The sequence below is a fragment of the Lolium perenne genome, chromosome 5 (genome assembly GCF_019359855.2).
Source record: "Lolium perenne isolate Kyuss_39 chromosome 5, Kyuss_2.0, whole genome shotgun sequence".
NCBI classification, from domain to species: domain Eukaryota; kingdom Viridiplantae; phylum Streptophyta; class Magnoliopsida; order Poales; family Poaceae; genus Lolium; species Lolium perenne.
The window spans coordinates 11,150,131-11,170,807 of record NC_067248.2 but is presented as its reverse complement, the minus strand read 5'-3'; the positions used below and the strand labels follow the sequence as shown (position 1 = coordinate 11,170,807).

The following is a 20,677-nucleotide window of genomic DNA, read 5'->3' as shown; positions in this document are numbered from 1 at the left end:
CTTTGGGACAGCTTCTGACGCCGTGTACACCAAGTTTTGGGTAAAGCATGCTTCTCGAGTTTACTTCATAGTTGATGACCACACTATGCTAACTCATGTCTCTCTCACAATTATTCTTATGCATGATTGCAGACCCATTATAAGGTGCCTGATGATATGGTTGAGCAAGGGAAGGCGGTACTGACTAGGGCTTGTCAGAGGTTGACAAGGCAACAGTGGTACAATCAGAAGCATACCTGCATCGGGCACTTCAAGGCTGAGCAGGGCACGAGGGTCAAGAAAGCTGACAATATCAGGGACGATCCTCAGCTGACAAAGGAAGATTACTTCAAGGTAAGTAAATATTCAATGAGACTCTATGTTGCTGCATAGTTGGGATTGCATTATGTGTTCTTCAAATGAGTTTTGGTTTTTCAGGTTATGCCCCTATGGTGCGAGAATAAGGAAGACGCATTTGAGGCCTTGGTAGCGAGGTGGGTTGGCGAAGACGCCGACTTCAACGCCAAGAGCGCGCGCAACAAGGCAAACCGGGGCACTGGAGGAACACACAGTGCGGGAAGCCGCAGCAACCGAGCGCTACAGGAAGCACAAGGTACATATATACATGGAACAACTTGCATTTATTTCCCCTCATATTACTACTTGATACACATAACATTTATCTTGCTGTGCAGGAGGCGGAACTCGGGGAGCCTCTCACCGAGGTGGGAGGGTGGCAGAAGATGAAGCTGAAGCAGCCCGATCTGAGCCAGCCTCAGCCCTCGCTGCCCGAGTACTTCGGCTTTGCCGAAGAGGAGTTGGACAAGTACTGCTCGGTGTTCAAGGGTCTTCATCCGGAGGTGGATGATCCTATTGAGCAGGAGACCGACTTGACAGCGATTATGGTGGCGGGGAGCAGCGCGGAGCATGGCCGCACGAAGCTTCTTAGTGGGGTGATCAAGCCGCAGAGGACCCTCACGCAGATCAGGTCTACCCTCACCACCGGCGACCCACCGGTCGCGCCTCCTCGACACCGTCGTACGGATGTAAGTTTTCTCATTTCCATCTTCTTTCCAACATTCATCCCTGAATGGCTAAATTGACATGACTCCTTTTCTTGGAAATTGTAGGCTCACTTTGAGGCCGCCTACGCGGCCGCTTATGAGAAGTATTTGACGGTTGTAGCAGAGTGGGACCTCAAGAGAGCGGCTTGGGAAGAGTACCAGGAGGCGACGAGTCGTGTAAGTTCCAATCTTTTATGGTTCGAAGACATGACAAGTCCCACCTCCCCTTTTTTTATATCTGCGGCGCTTGACATCTAAACTATCTTGCAGGCGGTCAGGACGTTCTTCCTGACTGGAGAGAGGATCGCACTTCCGGCCGAGGAGCCAGCTAGGCCGGGGCCGACTCCAGTGTGCCCATCGAGGGAAGCTTTCGCGGCCACATACTACGCACGGACTCCGGTAAGTCCTGTGCCTAACCAGTTCTCACCGCTTTCCTTTCCCATGTGTAAGATGCTAACTCTTGTCAAACATGTAGGGCACGGGAAGTTCGCGGAACCGACCCTCTCCTGGTTCGTCGCGCGAGGGCACACCGATGCACCCCGGCCGCCATTCTCCCGGTGCTTCAGGGTTTTCACCTGCTGGCGATGGTTCAGGCCATGGTTCTACTTCGGTCTACCTCGACAAAGGCCGGACGCCTGAATTTACGAGTCGGGAACTTGGTTGGACCCCCTGATCTTAGTTTCCCTTAGCTAGGTGTCTAGCGGGTGTGCGTCGATCGTGTGTGCCATGTGTCGACGATGTATGATGATTGTGTGTGCTACATGACACATATTTGTATCACGATGATGTTGTTGCTACATTTGATGATGATTATGTGCTGTGCAACATTTGTGATGCATTTGAATGTATATTACTGCTATATATGCTGTGCGTGCTGTGCTGGGCCAGGAAATGCAGCGGGAAACCAAATGGTATGGTCGCCGTCGGCACAGCCCCCTGGACGTGCCAAATGGCAGGGGCTGTATGCCGTCGGCACAGGAAGGTTGCGCCCAGCGGCAGCGCGGAGCGGGCGGCAGCGCGTCTGGGCCGAAGGACCTGGGCCGACGGCTTGGCCGTCGGCACAGGAGCAGGGGCGTGGACGCGTGGCAGCCCGTGGTCGTCCGATGGCAGTTGATGGGCCGACGGCTTGGCCGTCGGCACAACAGCAGGGGCGTGGACGCGTGGCGGCCGCTGGTCATCCGATGGCAGTGTCTGGGCCGACGGCTTGGCCGTCGGCACAGTACCTTTCTGACCTAACGGCCGTTAGACGCTCCGCGGGCCCCACGTTGACTGTGCCGACGGCTACTGTGCCGACGGCGTCGTTTGACCGTCGGGCTGGAGTCTGTGCCGACGGCAAAGGCTGGGCCGACGGCGAGCCAGTCTGTGCCGAGGCGATATTGTGCCGACGGCGGTGTGCCGACGGCGGCCGTCGGCACAGACGTGGGCCGACGGCAGGTGATGCTGTGCCGACGGCCGCCGGCCGTCGGCCCCTCGGCTGGTTCCCGTAGTGGCTCCAGGGCCATGCGATATATCAATGGTCCTAGTGTGCTCTAGGGCCATGCGACATCACTCATCCTTGTGTGTGTATTTCATTAGCCTATATCTGTGACATATGCCTGCTGCAAACAACAGGTGAAGAATAATATAGTTAAGCTTGAAAGAAAATGGAGGTGGATGGCAAAGATCAAGCCATTATTTTATTTAGTACCACTGAAGCAAGATTAGAGAATTATTTTTCAGGGAAATGATTACAGAATTACATACCTGAGTATTGTTTTTTGGCGATAACATATATAAGTACATGACCGAGAGAAAGTGATGATTGCTGGTCAGCAAGAATACATGTTGAGAGGGCGGATCAATCATCACTTTATCAGGCTAGATAGATGTACGCTCGCCGACACTCCAAGCTCCAAATTTTTCCTTGCACCACCCTTTCAAAATTCTTAAAGAACCGAATGATATCAAAATCAGATTTAAAATGGATTTTCATGTCATTGTTCAAACTCTCACTCAATTGTGTACTTCTCATTCCCAATGTGAAGACATCCTTCATATAACATTCAGCCCATTTTTCTTTTAGCTTATATATGCTATCCAACCAAGTTGTTTGCTCACCTTTTTCCTCATAAGGTCAAACTTTTGTTCAAATTCTGCCATGTCTTCGTACTCAAACATGCACGCGCTAAAATCTGATAGAATACTTGTTTCTTCATTCTCATCTCTTTTGTTGTCTTTATTTTTCTCTTTCTTCTTCTTCTTCTCCTTTTTCTTGTCCTTTTTCTTCTCTTCATCCTTCTCTTCATGTAGATGCTTGGCAGCATTTTGCATTATGTGAAAGGTGCATAATCCATGCCATGCTTCCGCAAACACTTCTCCAACTGCCTTTCCCATCGCAGCATCTTGATCTGTATAGAACGTTTTAGGATACTTTCCTTTATGAGCATTTAGAAAGGCCTCGAACAATCACTTGAAGGATGCAAAGGTTTCATCATACATGAGGGAAGCACCAAACACCACAGTTTCTCTAAAGTGATTGAACCCGACAAAAACACCAAAGGGTCTGCTCTCCTTGTTCGTTTCAAAAGTAGAGTCAAAACTAACAACATCACCAAAATGTGCATAGTCCATGATCATTTTAGCATCAAACCAAAATATATTTGCTATTTGTTCTTCACAATCCATTTCCAATGCATATTGGAATGATGGGTTTTCAGCAATCTTGTCTTGAAAATACTTAAGCATGCTACCAGCTTGGCCATATGCCATTTCTCTTTGGCGTTTGGTCCGCAAATAATTCTTGTGATCACGGAGGGCATAGCTAAGATTGGGTTGTCCACCAACTTTGCGACTTGCCAACTCATGTGCAGCTTTTGGCCTAATACCTGCATCATCTGCCATTCCAATTTCAAAAGCTTGTAACTCCGAAATTTTCCTTTGTGACGCCATTAGGTGTAAAGTTGCTAGCAGGTGTAGTGTGTGATTGTGTTCCAAAACCAGCTCAGACACTTTGAGGGTTCCCTTTGTTCGGTCCATTTTAACATTCATGTGGACTTGACAATTGGTTCTAGTTTCAGCTCGAGGGAACTTTGTTAAATAATCCCTCTTGTCTTCTGATCGAAGACCCTCATTCGCACAAACAAATTTACATGATGTAACCATGCCATCGGATGACCTTTTGTTTGTATACCTTTTCCTGGCCTCGAAGCCTTTCTTCCCACTGTAGCTCAGCCAAAGTGCCCAAGCCTCATCTGAATTTCTAAACTCCATACCCATCCGAGGTACCAAACTAGGCAATACAACTCTGGAATGTAAAAAACAGAATAAGTATTACTTAGGGGTATGAAAAACTACAGACGATTACTGAAGTATGTGACATCTCATTGCAAAGTACTTGGGATAATGCAATTACCGATTAAAATCGGGACCATGATCTGATGTGTTGATCTCATGTGCCATCTTTGTTTCTTTCTCAGTTTGTTCTTCCATTGGCAAACAGGTTGCCTGATGAAGTTCAGCCAAGTACTTCCATGAGAAACACGAAGTTGATCAAGTTCTAAAGAAATCTCAAGCTGAGAGTTCGATTTATTCAAGGTGATAAACAGAGAAATCCAGGAAAGTGTGAATTTACCTGAAAATGACAGGTGAAGCAGCGTCTGGTCCAGGTTCTGGTGAAAATTGATCAAGTTCTAAACAAATCTCAATGTGAGAGTTTGATTTAGTCAAGATGGGAAACACAGAAATCCTGGCTACTGACAATTTACCTATGAATGAGAAGCAAAGCAACTCCCGTTCCAGGTTCTTGTGATCCGTTTTTCTCGTGATTTTTATTCCCATGGCTGATTCTAGCGCCTTTAACTTCGTTGTGGCGTCTTTTCTGTGCTGGAGCGCGACACGGCCCTGAGTTTCTGGAAAATCATTTGTTGGACTGGGCTTTGGGCCGATTGTGCTGTCCGTTTCATGGGTTGGAGATCCGTTTTCATGGGTTGGAGATGCCACCGTTTGATGCGAACGAACGAACGAGAAGCGGCGACGTCCCTCTGCAGTAGTTTCCTCTACGTCAGAGGATCTCGTTCCACAGCTTGAGGAGGGATCGAATTCACCGTGCAAGCTAGCCAAAGCCACCTGGAGGCGAGGTACTGGAGCAATGGATGTAGGGGGCTCGCCAGCCGGCCGGCAGCAGCGGATGATTCCTTGATGACTGCTCTGCTATGATTCAATAGGCGAGATATCCCCATCACCTTGACCATTACAACTGCAGGCATAAAGCATTAGCGACGTGCGCCGCAGGAAAATGACTGCGGAATCAGCACCGTCAGTCTTCATCCAGGGTAGCAAGGTACCACGCTCGGCCTTCATCTGGTGAAGAAATAGAAGCGAGTAGATATACAGACTGCTGCTGTTACAAATCAGAATGTGAAGGCGAGAGGACGCAATACAATTAATGATGTGCTGGTGGAGGGGAAGAGAAGAGGACACATGCATGGAAAGTATGCGAAGAGAAAATGAAACGGATTGTGCCACCAATTGATGACATGGCAGAAAAACTGAGGTGGCATCATCTATGTGTTGGAGATATGCCCAAGAGGCAATAATAAATTGGTTATTATATATTTTTGTGTTTATGATAAATGTTTATATACCATGCTATAATTGTATTAACCGAAACATTGATACATGTGTGTTATGTAAACAACAAGGAGTCCCTAGTAAGCCTCTTGTATAACTAGCTTGTTGATTAATAGATGATCATAGTTTCGTGATCATGAACATTGGATGTTATTAATAACAAGATTATGTCATTATGTGAATGATGTAATGGACACGCCCAAATAAGCGTAGCATAAGATCACGTCATTAAGTTCATTTGCTATAAGCTTTCGATACATAGTTACCTAGTCCTTTCGACCATGAGATCATGTAAATCACTTATGCCGGAAGGGTACTTTGATTACATCAAACGCCACTGCGTAAATGGGTGGTTATAAAGGTGGGATTAGGTATCCGGAAAGTATGAGTTGAGGCATATGGATCAACAGTGAGATTTGTCCATCCCGATGACGGATAGATATACTCTGGGCCCTCTCGATGAAATGTCGTCTAATTAGTTTGCAAACATATGAATTGTTCATAAGAGACTACATACCACGATACGAGTAAAGAGTACTTGTCAGGAGACGAGGTTGAACGAGGTATAGAGATACCGATGATCAAACCTCGAACAAGTAAAATATCGCGTGACAAAGGGAATCGGTATCGTATGTAAATGGTTCATTCGATCACTAAGTCATCATTGAATATGTGGGAGCAATTATGGATCTCCAGATCCCGCTATTGGTTATTGGTCGGAGAGAAGTCTCAACCATGTCTGCATAGTTCGCGAACCGTAGGGTGACACACTTAAGGTTTGATATCGTTTGAGTAGATATGGAATATGGAATGGAGTTCGGAGTTTTGTTCGGAGTCTCGGATGGGATCCAGGACATCACGAGGAGTTCCAGAATGGTCCGGAGAATAAGATTCATATATAGGAAGTCATTTTATAAGTTTGAAAATGATCCGGTGCATTTATGGAAGGTTCTAGAAGGTTCTAGAAAAGTCCGAAAGAAAAGCACTATGGAAGGTGGAGTCCCGGAGGGACTCCACAAGCTTGGCCGGCCAACCCTAAGGGGAGGAGTCCCAGGTGGGCTCCACCTGAGGTGGCCGGCCACCCTCCCTCAAGGAAAGGTGGGAATCCCACCTTGAGTGGGACTCCCATCTTGAGTAGGTTTCCCACCAAAGGTAGGTTTTGGTGTTGGGGTCTTATTCGGAGACTTGGACTACAACTCTTGGGCTTCCACCTATATAATGAGGGGCATAGGGGAGGGGTCGGCCACACCTTGGCCGCACCACCATAACCCCCCTTGAGGCCGGCGCCCAAAGCCCCCTCTCCCCAAACCCTAGCCCCCTCCTCCTCCACATACAACTCCCGCAGCGCATAGGCGAAGCCCTGCCGGAGTTCTCCATCACCACCGCCACCACGCTGTCGTGCTGCCGGGATTCCGAGGAGGATCTACTACTTCCGCTGCCCGCTGGAACGGGGAGGAGGACGTCGTCTTCATCAACACCGTACGTGTGACCGAGTACGTAGGTGCTGCCCGATTGTGGCACCGTCAAGATCTTCTACGCGCTTTTGCAAGCGGCAAGTGATCGACTACATCCACCCCGAGATCTAATCTCTTTAAGCTTTGCGATCTTCGAGGGTTAGTCTCTTCATCTCCTCGTTGCTACCGTGATTAGATCTTGGCTTGTGTTTTCTTTCTTGCGGTAGGAAAATTTTTGTTTTCTATGCTACGAATCCCATCAGTGGTATCAGAGCCGTGTCTATGCATAGATTGGTTGCACGAGTAGAACACAATTATTTTGTGGGCGTTGATGCTTTGTTGTCTTTAGTTCGAGTACTTTGCATCTTTGTGGCATAGTGGGATGAAGCGGCTCGGGCTAACTTTACATGACCGCGTTCATGAGATTTGCTCCACGCTCGACATGCAACTTGTATTGCGTAAGTGGCTTTGCGGGTGTCTGTCTCTCCTACTATAGTGAAGATCCAAGTTACTCTTTCTATTGACAACACTAGTATCACCGTTGTGGTTCATGTTCGTAGGTAGATTGGATCTTATGCGAAAACCCTAAACCACGTAAAATATGCAAACCAAATTAGAACCGTCTAACTTGTTTTTGCAGGGTTTGGTGATGTGATATGGCCATAATGTGATGATGAATATGTATGAGATGATCATTATTGTATTGTGGCAACCGGCAGGAGCCTTATGGTTGTCTTTAAATTTCATGTTGAGTAGTATTTCAAAGAAGTTGTAATAGTTGCTACATGGGAGTACAATCATGAAGACGACGCCATGGACCTTGACGCTACGCCGACGATGATGGAGATCATGCTCGTTGATGATGGAGATCATGTCCGTGCTTTGGAGATAAAGATCAAAGGCGCAAAGACAAAGGGGCCATATCATATCACATATGAATTGCATGTGATGTTAATCCTTTTATGCATCTTATTTTGCTTAGATCGCGACGGTAGCATTATAAGATGATCCCTCTCACTAAATATCAAGATAATAAAGTGTTCATCCTTAGTAGCACCGTTGCTAAGACTTGTCGTTTCGAAGCATCACGTGATGATTGGGTGTGATAGATTCTACTTGTGCATACAACGGGTGCAAGCCAGATTTGCACACGCGGATACTAAGGTTGCCTTGACGAGCCTAGCATGTACAGACATGGTCTCGGAACACGGGATACCGAAAGGTAGAGCATGAGTCATATAATTGATACGATGAACACTATGAGTGTTCGCCATTGAAATTACATCTTGTCTCGTGATGATCGGACTTGGTGTGGTGGATTTGGTTTGTGTGGTCACTAAGACAATACGAGGGATATTGTTTTGAGTGGGAGTTCACCTAGTTTTTAATTTTTTTGAATTAAAATTTGAACTCAATTTATCATAAACTTAGTCTAAACTATTGCAAATATATGTTGTAGATCATGGCGTCCCCATCAATCAATTTTAACCAGTTCCTAGAGAAAGAAAAGCTTAAAAGCAATGGTAGCAACTTCACCGACTGGTTCCGTCATGTGAGGATCTTCCTCAATGGCGGAAATCTGCAATTGTTGCGGTCAAAACCCACCGGCGAGCAGCGACGGGCAACACAGTAGAGCCGGGAACAACTTAGGGCTGCGGATGGCCCTGGTCCCTCCGAGCGACGGCCCGCAAAGCCTCTGGTACACACGTCCGATGCTGATGCAAGGGCGTGCCACCTGACCTATACCTGGTCAGGAAGGTGATGGAGATGCCTCGCTTAGTTTCCTGCATGGCATACACGTAAACATTAAATACGAGCCTCGATCGGCTCTCAGGTTATCCTGTGGATCGGCTCAAGGAGCCGATCCACCCATGATTCGTACGAGGTGCACGAATATATGGTGGTCCTGCTTGATCAAGATAAAGCTAATACGATCTACGACGATTTAGGGTTTTCACCGCATAATCGGATCATCCTACTCACGATTGGGCCCACTACTACAGAAAGGCTTATAGCCTCCATGTGGTTAGTGACAGGCAAAATTTTAACTGTCACTAGTAACTATACCAGTGACAGGCACAAATACGACTGTCACTAGTACACAATAGTAGTGACAGGCATTTAAAAGAGAGTGTCACTAGTATTTTTTTAAGAGGCCAGCTGGAAGGGGGGAAACGTTTGTGACAGGCTTCTATAATTGCCTGTCACTGTGCGCTCTATTCTTTTCACCCGCGCTCTATTTCTGGGCCGACCCGCATGCGGCTCATCTCCTGGCCGGCTTACCCGCGTGCTTCCTCAACGGGGATTAAGCAAAAAACTTAGCCAAAAATCAGGTCACTACCCGAGCGGCCAAGCCCTCCAAATCCCCAACTGCCTCCACCGCAGTCACCCTGCTCCAGATCGCTCATCCGCGCGGGTCGCCGATCGCCCTGCGCCCCGTCCCAAGACACCGCGCTGGCCGTCCCGATCCCCGTCCCAAACGCCGCCGCCCACGCCAGCCCCTCCACGCCGTCTCTCGAGGATTCCGCCCTGCATCTCCAACGCCGCCTCCGGGGAACGCTGACCTGCATCCCGAACCTATGCCCCGCCCTGCATCCCAACGCCGCACCTCCTCTTCACCCGACGAGAGGACGCCGCTGCACGAGGACGCCGCTGCCCGAAGCGAGGACGCCGCTGCCCTGCACCTTCTGTACGGCATCTTCCACTGCTCCTCCAAGCCGAACTACACCTGAAGGTATGTGTAACAGAGCAGTAACAAGACTAGGTTGGATCGATTCTAGTTTTTAATCCTCAAGGAACTCATCACCTTGCTCTAGACACAAGATAAGATCGCTGGTGGACAGGTGGAGGTAGTGTTTATCTCAGTCCAGTAAAGATCAATTGTATCTTGGATCTGAAATAGAAATAATGAAAGTGTTGATTGTTGAATCAGGTCTGCACGTATATTAGACAATTTTGGTGTTCTACGCTAGTCGCCTGCTCTGGAAATAAAGTATCGTATTAAAGTGGATCATGTAGTTACTTGCTAGATGCAATGTACACACAGAGAGTTACCGAAATTTTTAGTTCTTGCCTTTTAGTTGCCTACTTTTACAGCTGTTGTAGAATATCGTTTGTTCTTTCTTCTCTCTTTCTATTTGTAGATCGATGTGGAGGACAGAGAAGCAAGCCATTCCTAATTAAACATTGGTCAGATAAATTGTAGAAGATGCTATAAATATGATAGTGGTCTCGAATATGCTAAAACTTTTCTATTTGAATGTTCTTCCAGAGGATCCTTAGTTCAGTTGTAGAAGACATGTAATGTTTAGTTAAGAATGTCTTTTTCTGCTGAACCTTGTAATTCTTAGTAAGAGTATTTGTGCAGTGCCATTCTCTTAATTAACATACATTCTTGTGTATTTTATTCCTCACATTTAGAACTGTTTGCAGGAATGGAAGAATGTTCGGACAGCTACAACTCATCTGCTGATGATTCCGATTCACTTTTTGCTTGAAACTGAAGAAGGTACCGCAGAATAAAATAAGTCACAAGAACAACATGGAATTGTTTGCATGCATCTCTACCAGAAACCCGTGAAAATATTTGCTAAACTGCACCATGCTAATTCGACATTCATCAATTTGCAAAAAGAGAGTAGCTGTCTCTGTACTGGTTTTACCTTAGTACTACAAACTCAGTTTTAGGAAAGGAACTAAGAGCTACAAAACTAACTTAAAATTTGCATTTGATAGGAAACTTTGGTCTAATTTATTGAAGAATGTTCTCATTGTGTCATGTGGTGTTGACCTACGATTATGTTTACATTTTGCAAGAATTAATGGAAGAGCATCACACACATGCCCCTTATCTTGGCGCACCTTGTTTTCTTTTCTCTAGACCATAGCTTGCTGTCAGTTGCTGGTTTTGTTACTAAGTGGGCGTCCACAATATTCATCTCTTTGCTGAATACATATTATATACGTAGATGATCAGGTTCTTAATATATATGATGGACACGGCCAAGTTCTTAATTTGTATGTCCTTAATATATACGATGGACACGGCCAAACAAAGGCTACCAGTCGATCTAAACATTTAGTACTTTTGTTTAACAGCAGGCACATTAAAGGGGCATCCTCTGAGCTGATTGAAAAGGTATGGCTCAAGCATTACCTCCTTCTCATTGCGGTACGCGGGAGCACGATCAACATGCCGGTATCCAGCCTGTACTGTAAAGGCAAAAAAATCTTAGATCTGGATACACCTTAACTTTTCATACTACTTAATGAGCTCCACTAGCATTCTTCTGATATTGAACCACACAATTAGTAGCATATGTGCACTTCAACATGCAACAAGTCAAATTGAATTTAATAGTTGTTTCATCTTTGATGAGAATATTATTAGTTTAGCAGAGATCGAGTTGTCAAAGTTGATGTCTGCAATTTGTTTTTTCAATGAGTTACCACCATGCAACAATATCCAATCAAAAGGTTGTTGCATATTCAGTTGCAATGGTTAACGCTTGTGATCTCGTCAGTATTGGTGGAAATAACTGACTGTTTCCATTTTGACTTTGTAAAGGTTCCAGCTTATGATCGTGTTGATGTATATGGCTTCAGTTTTGGTGCTGGTGAAAGGTTCTTGTTGTTTGCACAACCTTTGGTTTCTGCTATACCTTTGTTGAAGGTAATCAAAAGCATAACTCCTCGTGCTATTGCTTCATATTATTTGGTCCTGCAAATTCTTGTACTAATTAACATTTGGTTTAATCTTTCAGCCGGACGGTACTAACGTGATCTGTCTTTCACCAACAAATTTCAGTGAAGACGTGGCAAGCCAGATCATTTAATGACATCTATAGATGTACTTTCATGCAGCTGCTTCTTCGTTCGACAATGCTAGCTCATGGTGTGCCAAATAGCTGCAGTGGGTGTTTTCGAAGATATGCATGGATCCTTAGAGCTTGTCAATGTTTTAGTGCAAGTTAAACATCTTAGAAGGATTCAAATTTTATGTAACTAATTTTGAACCTTTGCTTTGGAGTGACATGTCCCTTATAATACATATGCTCTATATTGTGCTTTCATTGTCTAATGCTATTTTTATTTGCTTGTTACTAAATATTGGTTCAAAATGTAATTATTTTTTTACTACCGAAATATATACTAGTGACATGCAGGATAATGCACCAGTCACTAGAATGCACAAGTGGGCTGGGGCCTTCCATCATACCAGTGACATGCATATTTCTTTGCCTGTCACTAGATTGTGATACCACATGCAACCCGCCTGTCACTAGTGATGCATACACCAGTGACTGCACACTAGTGACTGGCAGCTTGCCTGTCACTGATGAACAAAAAATGCCTGTCACTAATAAGCGTTTCTGCAATAGTGGCCTCGCGGCCACGCACGGTGATCGTAAGCCGATCCTAGACAAGGCCTAAAAACCAACACGAGGTTGATCCCCGGAACATCCTGTCTAGGACTAGCAAACGACACCCTACGTGCCGCTGGATCCTCCAACCCTTTGTAAGGCCTAACTATTGTAGATATTAAACTAATCCTTGAAGAACAAGGAGCAACCGTAACGGATCGGATCTACTAAGTAAAGATCAAGCGGGGTGCCGCCCCCACACCTAAGATAGGTGTGAGGGCGGCTAGATATGCAAGGGTTGCACTACGATAGCATATGATACGAAGAACAATGCTAACCCTAACATATCTAAGATAACTACGTTGCTCGCCATCAAAAAGGCTTCAGTACGAGCAACGCATGAACAACATAAAGCTTGTGCTGCCTAGATCGCAAGATGCGATCTAGGCAGCATGATGCTTACCGGTAGAAACCCTCGAGACGAAGGAGTTGGCGATGCGCCGAGATTGATTTGTGGTTGAACGTTGGTTGTTGTTTATTTCATAAACCCTAGATACATATTTATAGTCTAGGGGACTTTCTAATTTAGGCGTGCACCTAACCGTGCACGGGTCAAGCTCTATCTTCTAATTTAAGATGCGATCTACTATATTACAGATACACGGGCACGCTAGCCCAAACGTTGTGCATAAGGCCGATTCACGTATATTCTTCCATGTATAATCTTTAAGCCCATCTTGATCGCGGCCCACCCCTGACTCGGTCAAATTCCGGTGATAACACATGCCCCCCTGGTTTTGGAATTGATAATTCCAAAATCACTCTGTTTCTTCTTCGTCGGGTCATGTCATGGCAGAGCAGAACCGTCGCAGCACTCTTCATCATGATGCCCTGCCTTCTCAACTATTCCGCGTGATTTGACCGTTGTCTTTGGGCACCGCCTCCTCAGAAACTGCTGTGGCATTGAATTTCTACCATAGCCCCTCTATTTAACCACTCTGAGCAGTTTGCCACTTCATCACCTTGCTCTGTTCTGGCCATCGGCACCCAAAAAACCCCCAATCTCCCATAGCCATGTCTTCCTCTTCTTCCTCTTCCACCTTGTCGGTCTTCTCTGACTCCTCCTCATCTCGCGAGCCGACGCCGGAGTGGGGCTCGTTGGCGGCGCACGACATTCTCGCCCCAACGACGTGGGACAAGGAAGAACACGATTCCTCCATCTGGTCTGAGGATGACAAATCCCTGACCGACGGAGAGGGCGACCTTCAATTCCTCGTCGAAGGGGAAGAGGAGGCGGAGAGCGAGAACGACCGCTTCTCCTGGGACGATTTTACCTCCTCCGAGGAAGAGGCGGAGGAGGACGACGACGACTCCCTCGAAGGTTACCCACCAGCGAAGCGCCTCCGCACCTGGTGGGACGACGACAGCGATGACGACGATGAGGAAGATGAGGCTCCCGTAGAAGGCTACGGAAACTCTGATGAGGAGCCTCTCAGCAGCTGCGCCGGAGGCAGCGACGACGAGGGCAGCAACGGCCCCTAGATTAGGGATCAGTAGTAGTAGTTGGCCTTTGCCCTCTTCTTCCCTGAGCAATCGGCTCTTTCTTTGTAAGAAATCCCTCTATTAATGAAGAAAATATCCCTCAATTAATTTCGCTTCCTTGTCAACTTTGCCGATCGTCGAATGGAGTTGCCGTACAGAGAGCCGATAGCAGAACATCGGCTCGCATTGCGATCTGAGGCCAAGCTGTTGCCTAAACACGTGGTCCAACAGGCCTTAATAGGCCTAATTCTCGTCCAAACCATCAGATTGAACTCCTCAGCAACCCACTAGGAGATTCGTCTCACACACCATGATCTCTGGTCTGAACCGATTCCTGTTAACTTGCTAATTTGAGCTTATTCCTCTAGAGTCGATATCAGCGTATCGGCTTTGTTATTCTGAAGTCGATGCCCGTGCATCGGCTGTATTTGCATACTGTTATCTCCGTATGTTTTCTCACGTCGATGTCTGCGCATCGGCTGTGATTTTTTTTTGATTTTTTTTTACTGGCCGATTAAAATCGGCCCCCATATCTTACTGCCCATCATCCCACATGCTTGGGAAATACTTCTTGAGGTGTTGACCATTGACAGCTACTGGGAACTTCTCGCCGTCCAACTCTTCCAACATGTATGCATTACCCTTCAAGGCCTGGACAACTTTGTACGGACCGTGCCAATTAGGAGACCATTTGCCATATGCCTTGTCCCTGGTTCCTAACGACAACACAGCTTCCCATACTAGATCACCAACTTGAAACTCCTTTGGTCTAACCTTCTTATTGTAGGCACGAGCCACCTTGGCTTTGTTCTCCTTAATCTTCTCCAACGACCAAAGCCTAAGTTCTGTTGCGTCCTCAATAGTGTCACTCATCAAGGCTGCATATTCTTCAGCTGTCAGATCATTCTGAAACGTGACACGTCATGATCCAGCCGTAATTTCCCAAGGTAATACGGCTTCCTGTCCATAGATAAGCTGGTACGGCGAAGTCTTTATAGCTCCATGGCACGACATGCGGTAGGCCCATAACGCTTCTGATAACTTCTCATGCCAATCCTTAGGATTCTCGTCAATTTTCCTCTTGATCAGCTTGATTAGGCTCTGATTGGACGCTTCAGCTTGCCCATTAGCTTGAGCATAGTACGGAGATGATCGGATCAGTTTAATCCCCATGTCATCGCAGAACTTCCTGAATTCTTTAGAAACAAAGACCGAACCTCCATCGGTCGTGATAGTTTGGGGAATTCCGAACCTATGAATGACGTGTTCTTTCACAAACTTGATCACATCTTCTGATTTCACCTTCTTCATAGGGACAGCTTCCACCCACTTGGTGAAGTAATCTGTGATAACCAAAATCCATTCATGTTTTTTGCTCGACGTCGGATGGATTTTGCCGATCATATCCATGCCCCACCCCCAAAACGGCCAAGGCTTGATGATAGGGTTCATCGCTGATGCTGGTACCATCTGAATCTTCCCGAACATCTGGCACGCTTGGCACCCCTTGTAATAATTGAAGCAATCTTCAAGCACGGTGGGCCAATAAAACCCTGATCGTCTGATTAGCCACTTCATCTTATGAGCCGACTGATGAGTTCCACAGGCGCCTTCATGCACCTCATGTAAGAGCCGATTAGATTCAGTTGGTCCCAGGCACTTGAGTAGCAACCCTTCCAACGTCCTGTAGAACATGTCGTCTCCTATGAGGACATACTTCATGGCTTTGTATCTTATCCGTTTAGGTGCCCCCCGAGCCGAATCTTTTAAGTAATTGAAGATTTCGGCTCTCCAATCATCCCGTTCCAGGAATTGTACCTGAACTTCCGACCCATCAGCTATATCTATGTAGCCTGACGCCATTTGTGCGAGATTGTTGGCCTCGGTGTTTTGGGATCTTGGGACCCAATTAAAGTTGATGTACCGAAACTGTGTCATCAACTCACGGCATTCCATCCAATATGGGAAAAGCGATTCACTCTCGCACTTATATTCATCCGTGAGCTGGTTAATCACCAACTTGGAGTCTCCAAAAAGCTCTACTGCTTCCGCCCCGGCTTCCAGTAGCAACTCCATTCCCTTACGTATTGCCTCATATTCTGCTACGTTGTTGGTGCAAGGGGTAGATAATCTGATGGAGAAGGAGTATTCTGCCCCCCGAGGCGACACGAGCAGAATGCCGATGCCACAACCATCGTCGCAAGCCGATCCATCGAAGAACATAGCCCATGCACGTATAGATAGTGCTGCTATATTGGTACTGATCCGTTCAGCGATAAGATCGGCCAACGCTTGTCCCTTGACTGCTTTCGCAGGCTGATACCGGAGATCGAACTCTGACAACGCAAACATCCACTTACCAAGTCGGCCTTTCAAAACAGGGGCCGACAACATGTGCTTGACAACATCTGACTTGCATATGACGATGATCTCTGCCGTCAAAAGGATGTGATGAAGCTTGGTGCAGGTAAAGAACAGGCAGAGGCAAAGTTTCTCGACCTCAGGATATCTTGTCTCCGCGTCCAGCATCCTCCTGCTGAGGTAGAAAACGACCTTTTCAACGCCCTCGTCGAGTTGCACCACTACCGAAGCGATGGATGTGTCCATCGACAAGTAGATGTAGAACGGCTTTGTCTTGTCGGGGCGGAACTAGCACAGGCGGCGTCGTTAGATACCGCTTAATCTCATCAAACGCCTGTTGCTGTTCTGCCCCCCCAGTGAAACTCGTCGTCAGATTTAGTTTTCACCAGCGCCATGAACGGCTCGATTCGCCCTGACAGATTAGAGATGAATCGTCGGACGAAATTGATCTTGCCGATGAGACGTTGGAGCTCCTTCTTCGTGGTTGGCGGCTGCATGGTACGCACCGCCTCCTGACTTTTCAGGCCGATCTCAATTCCCCGTTCATGAATCAGAAAACCTAGGAATTGACCAGCCGTCACGCCAAAAGCACATTTCTTCGGATTCATTCTCAGTCCGAATTTCCGAGTTCGGTCTAGGACGCGCCGTAAATCATCCAAGTGTCCCTTCATGGAGACAGATTTGACTACCACGTCGTCGATATAGATCTCCACCAACTTACCGATCAGATCATGAAATATATAATTCATGGCTCGTTGGTACGTTGCACCAGCATTCTTCAACCCAAAGGTCATGACCACATATTCAAACAAGCCTATCGCCCCGGTACTCTGAATGCGGTCTTGTGTATGTCTTCCGGAGCCATGAAGATCTGGTTATAGCCGGCGTTGCCATCCATGAAGCTCAACACCTTGTGGCCAGCAGCGGCATTTATCAACGTTTCTGCCACAGGCATCGGATACTCGTCCTTTGGAGTGGCTCTATTGAGATCTCGGAAATCGATGGCCACACGCCATCGGCCGTCCTTCTTCTCTACAGGAACGATACTGGAGATCCACTCAGCATACCTGCATGGCCTGATGAACCCGGCGGCCAACATTTTCTCGATCTCTTTCTTGACTTCTTCCAGAATTTCGGCCCTCATCTGACGTGCTCGTTGTTGGAACGGCCGAAATCCTTTCTTAAGGGGGAGCCGATGTTCAATGATGCTCCTGTCCAACCCAGGCATCTCCGTGTAATCCCATGCAAAGCAATCTGGGTATTCCTTTAACAGAGCTATCATCTGTCCCTTGAGCTGTGGATCTAACTTCTTGCTGATAAAAGTCGGTCGCGGCTTATCCCCAGGACCAATGTCGACTTCCTCTAGCTCATCAGCCGATGTAAACCCATACCCTAGCTTTCCGTCCCCTGTGAGGTCGACGCCACATACTGGGAGAGCAGGTGGTATGGATAATATGGGCCGATCACTAGAATCGGCTTCCATCTTGATCATCACCAGGATCTTTTGGCAGTGTCGGGGCCGATCGCGTGGAGCAGCTTCTTCCTTATCTTCGCTATGAGAGCAGCTGCCCTCGTCTCTACCCTCATCAGGGCGGTGCCCTAGTTCCACCATGTTGATGTTGAACGAGTACCTTGGCTGGCACCTCCCAGGGTAAGTGTCCTTAACCCTGTCAACGGCGCATGACGGTGAATTAGGCACTTCTGGTGCCGCCAATGCGAATGACGACGGTGGACGGGACTGAAGTGGCACTTTTCCTTGGTAGGTCCCGAGAGCTGGTCCTAATAGAGAGTGCTGATACTTCATGACCTCCTTGATCATCCGAAAGGCGACATGCTCCAAAGTATTCACCAGGCTCTCAGAATGGCGATGCAACGAGTGAGTCACCATGCCGCTAATCTCCTGGCGCAGGGACCTGGTACGTTCTTCTGACGGGACAGATAGGTCCACTCCATCGAGCGCGCCTTCTGGTGAGAACCCCTTCCACCTGATGCCATGTGAACGGGTTCTGTGAAACGAGCCGATGAGGTCGGCTTCGAGGATTGCTTTGACCCCGTCATACTTCTTCTTGAGCTCGTCGGTCAGATCCTCGTACGTGACTGGAGTGCCGTCCGCCATCTCAGATGTAGATGGCGATGTGGTTGATGACGAAGCTTGTCCCACCGGGCGTGCCAGAATGTGTTGCGGTCAAAACCCACCGGCGAGCAGCGACGGGCAACACAAGAGAGCCGGAACAACTTAGGGCTGCGGCTGGCCCTGGTCCCTCCGAGCGACGGCCCGCAAAGCCTCTGGTACACACGTCCGATGCTGATGCAAGGGCGTGCCACCTGACCTATACCTGGTCAGGAAGGTGATGGAGATGCCTCGCTTAGTTTCCTGCATGGCATACACGTAAACATTAAATACGAGCCTCGATCGGCTCTCAGGTTATCCTGTGGATCGGCTCAAGGAGCCGATCCACCCATGATTCGTACGAGGTGCGCGAATATATGGTGGTCCTGCTTGATCAAGATAAAGCTAATACGATCTACGACGATTTAGGGTTTTCACCGCATAATCGGATCATCCTACTCACGATTGGGCCTCGCGGCCACGCACGGTGATCGTAAGCCGATCCTAGACAAGGCCTAAAAACCAACACGAGGTTGATCCCCGGAACATCCTGTCTAGGACTAGCAAACGACACCCTACGTGCCGCTGGATCCTCCAACCCTTTGTAAGGCCTAACTATTGCAGATATTAAACTAATCCTTGAAGAACAAGGAGCAACCGTAACGGATCGGATCTACTAAGTAAAGATCAAGCGGGGTGCCGCCCCCACACCTAAGATAGGTGTGAGGGCGGCTAGATATGCAAGGGTTGCACTACGATAGCATATGATACGAAGAACAATGCTAACCCTAACATATCTAAGATAACTACGTTGCTCGCCATCAAAAAGGCTTCAGTACGAGCAACGCATGAACAACATAAAGCTTGTGCTGCCTAGATCGCAAGATGCGATCTAGGCAGCATGATGCTTACCGGTAGAAACCCTCGAGACGAAGGAGTTGGCGATGCACCGAGATTGATTTGTGGTTGAACGTTGGTTGTTGTTTATTTCATAAACCCTAGATACATATTTATAGTCCAGGGGACTTTCTAATTTAGGCGTGCACCTAACCGTGCACGGGTCAAGCTCTATCTTCTAATTTAAGATGCGATCTACTATATTACAGATACACGGGCACGCTAGCCCAAATGTTGTGCATAAGGCCGATTCACGTATATTCTTCCATGTATAATCTTTAAGCCCATCTTGATCGCGGCCCACCCCTGACTCGGTCAAATTTCGGTGATAACAGCAATATGTGCTTGATGCACCGCTAGGTTCCCCACCACCCCCTGCAGTATCCGAGGATGAGAAAAATGTTTACGAGACTCGGGTGACTCGCTACTCTCAAGTTCAGTGTGCCATCTTGTGCAGCCTAGAGGCAGAGCTCCAAAAGCGTTTTGAGCACCATGACCCTTGTGATATGATCAATGAGCTCAAAGTTATCTTTGAAACTCATGCGGCTGTGGAGAGCTATGAGGCCTCGAAACAGTTCTTTGGCTATATGATGGAAGAGGGCAGCTCCGTTAGTGAGCACGTGTTCGCTATGTCCGGACACGCGAAGAAGCTCAGTGACTTGGGGATTATCATCCCCAACCAGCTGGGTATTCATCGTGTTCTCCAATCACTGCCACCAAGTTACAAGAACTTCGTGATGAACTACAACATGCAGAACATGAACAAGGAGTTACATGAACTCTTCTCCACGATAAAATCTGCTGAGATTGAGATACAGAAAGAGCACCAAGTGTTGATGGTCAACAAGACCACCAGTTTCAAGAAGCAAGGCAAACCTAAGAAGGGCAACGTCAAGAAGGGCGGCAAGAAAGCTGCTGCTCCTCCTGAGAAGCCTAAGGGTGGCCCTAAACCTGATACTGAGTGTTATTACTGCAATGGGAAGGGGCACTGGAAGCGTAATTGCCCCAAGTACTTGGCTGATCTGAAGAGCGGCCTTGTCAAGAAGAAGAAAGATATATCTGATATACATGTTATAGATGTTTATCTTACTGGTTCTCTTACTAGTGCCTGGGTATTTGATACTGGTTCAGTTGCTCACATTTGTAACTCGAAACAGGAACTACGGAATAAACGAAGCCTATCGAGGGATGAAGTGACGATGCGCGTTGGAAATGGATCCAAGGTCAATGTGATTTCTGTCGGCACGCTCCCTCTACATCTACCTTCGGGATTAGTTTTAAACCTCAATAATTGTTATT

The 20,677-nt window shown here is 47.3% G+C and overlaps 1 long non-coding RNA gene and 1 pseudogene across 1 annotated transcript; one reads left to right on the top strand and one right to left on the bottom strand.

Annotated features, from left to right (window-relative positions):
- Positions 1 to 905: 905 nt before the first annotated feature.
- On the top strand, positions 906 to 1,819 carry LOC127303247 (uncharacterized). The gene is made up of 3 exons (XR_011745886.1): positions 906 to 1,220; positions 1,314 to 1,442; positions 1,519 to 1,819. It is a non-coding gene; the product is annotated as an uncharacterized lncRNA (long non-coding RNA).
- Positions 1,820 to 2,949: 1,130 nt separating this feature from the next.
- LOC139831402 (protein FAR1-RELATED SEQUENCE 5-like) lies at positions 2,950 to 4,322 on the bottom strand (annotated as a pseudogene).
- Positions 4,323 to 20,677: the final 16,355 nt, after the last annotated feature.